The sequence below is a fragment of the Phascolarctos cinereus genome, unplaced genomic scaffold (assembly GCF_003287225.1).
Source record: "Phascolarctos cinereus isolate Bilbo 61053 unplaced genomic scaffold, phaCin_HiC Scaffold_5;HRSCAF=322, whole genome shotgun sequence".
NCBI lineage: Eukaryota > Metazoa > Chordata > Mammalia > Diprotodontia > Phascolarctidae > Phascolarctos > Phascolarctos cinereus.
In genome coordinates, this window is record NW_027555958.1 from 420971880 (window position 1) to 420981945 (window position 10066).

The following is a 10066-nucleotide window of genomic DNA, read 5'->3' on the forward strand; positions in this document are numbered from 1 at the left end:
GCCAGTGAGCTTGACTTTGATTCCTGGCAAACTTCTAGGATCTGTTGCTGAAGGGATGAGTAAGTGAATATCTAAAAGGGGACACAAAAGCTGTTGTAGTTTCACCAAGAACGGGTCATGTAATCTTTTATTGACAAGGATAAGCACCTACTATGTGCCAGGCACTGTGCAAGGTGCTGAATATGCAAGTACAAGGAATGCAAAGATTCCTCCTCACAAGGTGTTTATATTCTAATAGGAGAGACAAATGTATATACAAATTTATACAGCACAAATATAAAGTGAATAAATCAAATATATGCAAAGTTATTGAATGCAAGACAATTTAGAAGGGAGGGCACCAGCAGTTAAAAGCATTTTGCAAAGCCTCTCATGCTATACTTGTGCATCCGATGGAAAGATATAGGCTAGGTTTAGGAAGATTTGTATCTAGTTGAATAGTCAAATCCAAAGGGTAGTCATTAAGGTCTCCATGTTGGAGGAGACAAGGGATTTTGATGAAGAATTTATTTGTATCAAAACAGGTTGAACAAAAAGTCTTACAGGTTCAGTTGCATTGTGACCTGTCTTTGAAGCCAGCCAGTGTGATTCTTATTTGTCCCTGTATGTTATATAACACCCAAGTGTTGACCCATCAGTTTACACGTGTTGTGCAAGACCCAACTGCTGACACCAGTTTGCAGAAAAAGACATTTCATATAAAAAAGTGCTACTTTGCCCTAGTAAGAATTCTTAAGATGCAGGGAATTCCCCATAAAGCTGCTCATGCAGGCAGAGCTCCTCCCTCTTCCCTAAATGTAAGTTCTCTCTCTTGTTTTTTCTATCACTATGATAAAATTATTTTTACCATTTTATTATGGCTGTTACTGTCATGGCATTTCCCACAATTCCTGAACTTAGATCCTCCTTAGTCAACAAATGTTAACCCAGAAAGAAGTCTGTAGTGGAGTGCCCCAGGGATTTCTACTTGACTCTATTCTTATCAGTGATTTCGATAAAAACTTGGATGGTACATTTAGCAAACCTTCAAGGACATAATGATGGAAGGAATAAAAAATAAGAGTCAGGATCCAAAAATATTTTAGCAGGCTAGAATGTTGTGTTGAATCATAATAACCAACATTTATTTATATAGTGCTTTAAGGTTTACAAAGTGCTTTACAAATATTATCTCATTTTATCCTCACAACAATCCTGGGAAGGCGGTGCTGTTATAATCCCCGTTTTACAGCTGAAGAAACTGAGGCAGACAGAGGTTAAGTGACTAGTTCAGCATTGCATAGCTAAGAAATGTCTAAGCCCAAATTTCAAATCAAGTCTGCCCGATTACAATTCCGGTGTTCTATGCACTATGGCGCTACCTAGTGGCCTGCCTTATGCCTAATAATAAGAAATTTATACTGTAACTGGATCTGTTATTTCATTGATGTAGCTATTTTCTCCAGGGATAACAGATCACAACCCCTCCCCTGTTGCTGCTTCTGTATGATTCTTGCCCGCATCCTTCCATCCATTTCCCACAATTCCCATACATCTGTCACAGGGGATCTACCCAAAATTGCAATGGATCTTCCTTTGTCATATTCTCTTATTATGCAGATGCCAGTGGTGACATGGTCCTCCAGCCCATTGGTTTTTATGGTCATATCTTTTTTTCTGATGACAGACATCCTTTACAATTTTAAACAATTCTTCTGTGTAATGTGCTCTATCCTGCTCGTGGGCACCATGACACTTCTCCATTTCCATTTGGTGATCCTCAACTTTATTCAGTCTTAGAGACCCTAATTACTATATATATTCTGTGAGCCACAAACACGAGAGGCCATTTTGCATTTAGGATGCACTTTGGCTTATCATGTCCTCCTTAAACTGTCGTGGCCAGAACTGATCACAATGCTCCATACACAATCTGATCAGGGGTAGGGGGACTTCTTTATCCCTCACAGCCATCTCTCTTTTACTTAACATAGCCCAGGATCACGTTAGCTTTCTGGGCTGCCATGTCGCACTGCTGGCTACATGTTAAGTCAGCTGACCACTAAAGCCCCCATCTTTATTTTTAGACAAGTGCTGCCCAATCATGCCTCTTCCATCTTGCTACAAAATTGTTTTTTTTTTCAATTTGAGTATAAGACCATGTTTTTTTTTTTCTAAATGAATTTCATCTTATTACAATTCAATCCAATGCTCTAGTCCAGGGGTCAGTATACTACAGCCTGTGGACCAGATCTGGCTAGTAACCAAATCTGGTTTGCAGTCTATTTTGTGTAATGTTCAAGAACTAAGAATTTTTTTTAAATTTTGAAATAGCATTCACTTATCAATATCTTTTGAGATCCTCTCACCAAATGTGTTAGCTATCCCTCCCTCATTTGTGTTATCTGCAAATTTAGTAAGAATGCCACTTATGTCTTTAGCCAGGCTATTGATGAGAGTGTTCAATGGCACAGAGTCAAGCACAGATTCTTGAGGTTCCCCCACTGGAGGCCCTCCCAAAGGGATATTGCAACAGTGACTACTCTGAGACCATCCATTCAATCAGTTGGAAATATACCTAATTATATGATTGCCTAGTCCATATCTCTCCATCTTTTCCACAAGAATAATATGAGAAACTTTATCAAATCCTTTGCTAAAATCTACATAAAATGTATCTATACTATTCCCCTGACCTACCAGTTTAGTAACCCTTTCAAAAAAAAATACACTTAGTCTAGCCTCACCTATTCTTGATGAAGCCTGTTAGTCCTTTGCAATTATTGCTTCTTTTTCTAAATGTTCACTAAACATCTCTTTAATGACCTGTTATAGGAGCTATCCCATGGGGCATATGTTGGAATGGACTTGCACTCTGGCCTCTTCTAATGAGCCACATGTACTCCGGCTTCTAGTTAAAAAGAAATGCATTTTCTATACTCGTATAACCGATGTCAAATTGCTTGCCTTCTCAATGTTGGTTGTGGGGGAGGGAAGGGAGGGAGAGAATTTGGAACTCAAAATTTGAAGAAAAAAAAAAAGGAAGGATGTTAATATTGCTTTCACATGTAACTGGGAAAAATAAAATATTAAATAAGGAAAAAAAAGAAATAAAAAGAAATCCATGACTAATAGCTCCTAGTTTGTCCTTTGCTTTTTGTGGCAAGGACTGTGTCACAGAGGATTGATGATTAAACCAGGAAAAACTATCCCTCTCTTTCTTAAAAAGAGGAAGCAGAACAGCTTTTAGCCCTTTCAAGCAGCCTCTTGGTTGGGATCAAGAGCTAAAGCCAGCTCTTCTTTGAACTTCCAGAGAGGGGATTTCTCACCACCACCCCAGGAGCAGTGCCAACTGCATGCTTGCCTAGGCAAATATGACACTTGGACCTCAAAGTCCTGGCTCCCTCTTACACTTTAGGTTTCTTTCCCTCAGCACGGAGGACTGAACAGTGATATTGAGAGACAGACTCTTCCAGCCCTGGGGGGTGCATGATGAATTTGGGAAGTTGAGAGTTCCTGGTTACTTCCTGTAACTGTGCCACTTCTTGCAGCAAGAGAGAATTACCAGCAGGAGGATTCTGTTTCCAAAGCACTAAAGCTTAAGCCATGCCTTGGATGGCCAGGAGATCTGGACTTATGAATTATCCAGGAAGTACAGGTTAGAAGTGAAAGTGAAACATCTGTTCAGCAGTACCACAGTGTTTCATGTGTAGTGAGTATGACCAGGCCCACTATCCAAGAGCCCCATTACCTGTTTTAATTATTTGCTAATGTGTGCTTATAAGTTTCTTGTGTTTAAGCATTTATTTTGTAGTGGAGGAAATATATTGTTATCCTATGCCTTATGTAATAATAATAGCCACCATATAGTGCCTATGACATGCCAGGCCCCGTGCTAAGTGCTTTACAAATATCTCATTTACTTTGTACATTGATTATCCTTTTATGGGGACCATATTAATCCCTTTTAGGGCCTAAAACCCTAAACATAAACAAAACCACAGCTTTGTATAAGAGATTTTCTCTAGAGCGCCATAGTTGGGGCACAATGAGCCAGAGAGTGTAAGAAATAGCTTGACTGCCTTTCTTTGCTGTCAGACTCCCCCAGAACAGAACCTGGTCCTTTTGAGCCCATAACCAGAGCCTCCTTAAGGGGTCTCTTTACCCCAACTACAGATCCATTCTGTATTTTTCTAGGAATCACCTGGCCTCTAGTTTACATTCTATTTTCTCTCTTTTAGTGAAAATGGGGTGAATATCTTCCCTTCTCTAGTCCTGTGAGATCTCTCCTATTCTTCCTAGCCTTTCAGATATCACTGATAGCAGCTCAGTGATAACATCCATCAGTACTTTCAGTATGCAAGTGTTTAGTTCATCTGAACCAGATGATGAGAATGCATCAGAGCCCTTCACTAAGTTTTCTCTTACAACAGCAGGGACCTTTCTTTATTTATTTCAGATATCCTCTCCATGTTAGCCATTTTTGTTGGGTTAGCTCCACTAGGAGGGATTCTCAGTGGTAAAGAATGCAAAACCAAAACAAGACTTGACTGGTTCTTCCTTGGCTTTCTTGTCCATGATCACCATGCTCAAGAAGTGGTCCTAGCCTTCTTTGATCTTCTCCTTCCAATATGACTTAAATAAATCAAAACCATAAACTTTATTGTTGTCTTTTTTTTCATTAGTCTCGGATCGTTTTGAGCTTAGCACAGCTAAAATTATATTTATAAGATTGAGCCATGTTCTCACTTTGATGCTTTGTTACCTGACTTTGCATCTTTTAGACGTGTATTTTTCAAAAGTCTAGATGGATTGGTGAATTCCTAATCCTGCACAAAAAATATTTGAGCATAAACCATAATGACATCATGGTGGTCTTTCTGCAATATCATGAGCATTGCAATGGGAAATGATGAAATATCTCATGGAGTATCATGAGTACCTTTGGATACACAATAAAACCAGTTCTTCCAATTCTTATTTACATCCAAGAAGAATTTGCGAGCCATCCTTCCATTCAGCAACTTCCTTTAAGTCTTTGGGTGCTAGAATGCTCTAGACCAGACCTCCATGTATCATGCCAATAGTCCCTTAGGCAATTAATCTACTCAAATGTGGAACTCCAGCCCCAGTAGCTGAGCTGTATTGGTTACTGGATAAGTGAGTGGAAATTCACCTAGACCACTATATCTAGCCAGCCCCATATCAGACTATGGTTTACATCCCATCCAAACATCTCCCCTGGGCCACCTTTCCACTCCAGCTTTCTACCTTCTACTCTGGAAAGAGCATGTTAATGAATTGCCTTATGGATCAACTCACTAACCCAGTGACTTCACAGCCCTAAACTCCCTTCCTCAGACACCAATCCTCCTCTCTGTGTTCCATCTCCCTATTAAAACACAAATACCTTGAGGACAAGGACTTTTGTATTTATATTCTTGGGGTTTAGTGTATTGCCTGACATATTGTAAGCATTTGATAAATATTTCTTCATTCGTCCACTTGGTTGTGTTTTCTTTGCGGGGAGAATACCAAGATTGATTCAATGCCATTTCTATAATAGTATATCCATTTGTTAGTCATTAGACAAGGACCTCACATTTAGAGTGGCATCAACTAAATTAATATTTTAGAAGGTCTAAAAACTGTGTTTCTTATCACCTTCTGCACCCTTCTCCAACTCTCTGCCTCCAACACAGCAGAAACAGAAGGGGACCATCAGGACTAGGGGACATTGTGTATATTTCTTTGTTTCATGGATTGCTGTGGCTAAAGAACCCTAGACTACTTACTTGTGATGAGCATTTTCATACTTAGGTTGGCCTTTGGAAAGCCAACATAGTCTATTGCCAGAAGCGTTTCCAAAGTCTTTCCAATGTGATAGAACTTGCCAGAATTTCTATTACATTCACATAGCCTTAGAGAGCCCAGCACAAACTCCATGTTACAATGAAACCTTGGGGTAGGATTTTGGTGGAGATTGATGAAATTTGAATAAATTTAGATCCCTACAGTTCAGTTCAAAATATCAATTTCAGAAGTACAAGAAGAAGGAGGCATCAATAGATAGCAATTTCTCTGAACAAAATTTTTAGGTTTTAATGATCTGTAAGCTCAATGGGAGTCAACAATATAATATGGCAACCCCCAAAGCTAATGGGATCTAAGGCTATGTTTAGAGGAACAGTGTGTCAAGGAGTTTAAAAGTTATAGTACCATTCTTACTCTGCCTTGGTCAGACCACACCTGAAGTATTCTCTTCATTTTTGTTCACCACATTTTAGGAAGGAGATTGATAACCATAGCAAAGTGGATAGAGTGCTGGATTTAGAGGCAGGAAGACCTGGCTTCAAATTCAGCTTCTGCTGTTTATTAGCTGTGTGACCATAGACAGGTCACAGTTGCTTTTTATCTGTAAAATGAAGGGACTGGAACAGATGGCCTTTAAATCTCCTTCTAGCTCTAAATCTATAGTCCTAAGATTCTATAAGCTGGAAAGCATCTAGAAAAGGATGATAAAGATGAGGTAAGAAGACAAAAGGTCATACCATACAGAAATTAGTTGAAGGAATTGGAAAAGGGAAGACTTGGAAGGCCTTGGAACGATACTTGGCTTTCAGGTATTTGAGTGCTGAAATGCTATGATGGGGGATTAGACACCTTCTGTTTGTGTCCAATAAGCAGAAGTAAGAGCAATGGTTACAAGTGGTAGAGGGCAGAATTTGGCCTGATGTAAAAATATACTTCCTAACAATTAGAGTTCTCCAAAAGTGAAATGGCCTCAGACAACAGTGGGCTTTCCATCACTGGAAAGGCTGGACAATTATTTGTTGGAAATGTTGTAGAATGGATTCTTGTTCAGGTACTAGTTGGGTTAATTGGCCTCCAAGGTCTATTTCAATGTTGGGATTCTATCTTTTTCAGTATCATCATTTAGTTAAACCATTGGATCACTGATTTCAAGTTGGATGGGATCTTGGAGGTCATCACATCCAACTTCCTCATTTTTACAGATGAAGATACTAAAGTCTACCAACAATAAGAAAACAATATGATATTAGTATGATGATAAATGCCAAAAATCTGTGATAAAGTCAATAAATGAATACTTAGCTTTCCTAGAATAGTCAGTTTCTAACATGTTTATAAAATTATGAAACTTCTAGGCTAGAAGGAGCAAATAGGGATCTTATAAACCATCCTTTTCATTTTACAAAAAAACAAAACAAAACTGAGGAGCAGAAAAGTTGTGACCTCTCTAAGTCCCACAGCCAGTTTCTGGAAGGAAGGTCCTAGAACTAAGATTTCCTAACTTCTAGGCCTAGGCCTAGCTCATGGTGGGTTAAAGCATCTTGTGACATAATTAGAATGAAATGCTTTACACATAGGCGGCAGGCAACAAAAATGTGTTAATTGGTTAAATATTTGTTGATAAGGCTAGCTTGTTTACTTCCTTCTCCATTTTGTCTCAAGTATCTGGCACTACATAAAAGTACTTCTAAACTCAGCTGACCAGATTTTTATGTTCCACATAAATCCTTGAGTAACAGGTACTCACTCCCATCTTAATTGAATGCAGAATCCAGGTTGCATTTTGGGGGGCACTAGAGAACACTATAAACTAGTTTGAGTTGATGAGGTTGTTACTACTATAAATTCTAGGAATGATGGATGGTCTAAGTTCAGTGATCTCCAATTTTTTTTTTTTGATCCAGCACCATCATCAGACAAAAATTGTAACTGTATAAAATATGTTTTTGCTATTGCACTAATATATTGTGTATATTATAAAACATACAAAAAAGAAAATTTAAAAATGTGAGCAAAATAAAATAATATAATTAATGATATTTTAAAAATTATTTTTGTTAGTGGTACAAACTCTTTTGGCTCTTATTAAAATACTATTAGTAGTAATAGTAATATGATTAAATATGCTTCTTTAATTTTTAAAATCTTGGTTTAGTGTGATTACCACTGTCAAACCCTCCATGCTAGGAGACTCTCACAGTGTCAATACATGTATTAAAGTTTAGGAAAGCTTATTTTCTTTTAATTTTTTTTTAACATTACTCATAATTAATTTTACCCACAAGTATGCAGACCTCAATCAGACCTTTCTCATGTCACATCCTGTTAGAGCACCTGATTTGCAGCAAATGAACATGGGGATGAGGTGGAACCTGGATTGCATTACCATTGGCAGATGAGACACAGGGCACACGGACAGCATTCCATTTGCTTGAAGAAGTCAGCTCATCAGAATTCTGTTGTGTTAACCTCTGTCTGAAATGTGAAGGTATGCATATTGCAGTAACCATGCTGGAGCACTGACTTGGGGCTCGCTTACAAAGAGCTCTTCCTGAAGTATTGTCTTCTTCTGTGTCCTAACCCTTTTCAGAGTTGTCAAACTGGCCTGCTGGCCTCAAATGGGCAGTGCTGCCCAAACTAGATTAAAATGTAATTGGAAAATGTTTGACATAGTACATAAGAATGCAATACAACATAGATAATGTCAATTTGTGGTTTTCCAAGTCAATATGAAGCCCACAGGGATCCATTTCCTTTTGAGTTTGACACTACTGCTTTAAATCAACTGTAAATAATAAGGCAGCCACAATTTTTAAAGCTCTTTTTTTTCTTTTAAGAAATCATGTGGTTTTTGATACACTTAAAGTCTGCTCAGATTCCAAATTTTTTCCTTCAGTGACAGAAAATTTAATAGGATCATTTTCATCTTCTTTCTTCTCTTCTTTCTTGCATTTGAGATCCTGAGATATTTGAGCCATAAGAGTGTTCCTCCTTAATATCAGCATCTAAATTTAGCTGCCATATCTAGTTCTTCATCCAAATGGGCCACAGGTGACTGCAATGGGGCTGTGATTTCTGAAAAAGCTTCCAAAAAACATGCCCTGAATTCATCTTTACCTGTGGGCACTAGATGTCTGGCAGCATCAATTATCATATCATACTGGTACCAAGGGCCATCTCATCTGCATACCCAGTCCTTTAAAGTCTTCCATTTTCTTTGGTTTCATCTATGAGTACTCTAGAGGGGCTGTCACTTGGACTAAGGAGCCTCATAGATCAAGAGTGATAGAATCATTTAACTGTTTGTCCCCTGTGCCTGAAATGCTCTCCTACCTCCTGGCTTCCTTTAAGTTACGGCCGATAAAAGATAAAATGATGGAAGAAACAAAGATTTGATCTTCTGAGCATTCTGAAGATTAGAAAAAATATATATGTTTACGTTTTCTTGGTTACCTTGGTGACATATAAATCTCTCTTTTCAAAATAAGCCCATTGTGAGTCCCCTAAGTAGTTTGATCTGTAACCTGACTTATGTAATTTTGATTATGAACATGTGAAAAAAAAATCTTGCAGATTTGGCTTATAGATAAGTGATCCATGGGGGAATGGACTGCCCACTCCCCCATAAATCCAAAGGGGGAAAAATTGAGGGAATAGAGGGGATTAGGACAGCAAGTGGTTAATTGTGGGAATTGAGTGAACCACACTGACTCCGTCTTGTGACTCAATTCTGGAGCTAGCTCAACTCCCTTTTATTCAATTACGGGCTTAGTCTAACTTCTGTCTTGTGAGAAAACCTGATTCACTTGTGAGAGTTAGGAGAAAACCTTATTGTTTTGTTTGAGCCTAGGCCTTCATGGCTGGGAAGCTGGACCACCCCTACCCGCTGCTTAGAGACCCTTAACTAAAGACCTAGTTTATGCTGACCAGAAACTCAGATCCAAAGATTGATTTAAGGAGTTTTATCACAATTATACATCTCAAGCAACCCATATGTCTTATCTGAAAACTGGCCCCGTATGGATTAATCATTGTTTCCACGTTCCTTTGATTGTTTACAGATACTTGGGGTGAGTGGGACACCACCTTTTCTGATTTCAGAGAATTGTGCCTATTCACTGTCCCACTCCCAACATGGAAAGTCCCTAATCTTTCCTCCAATTAGAAATCAGATTACCTAACATTAAATCTTGGTTAATTATTTCCTTTTAATTAATTGGCCTTAATTAATTAATTATTTTTAATGTATGCAAGTATGTCCCCCCCTGTATTC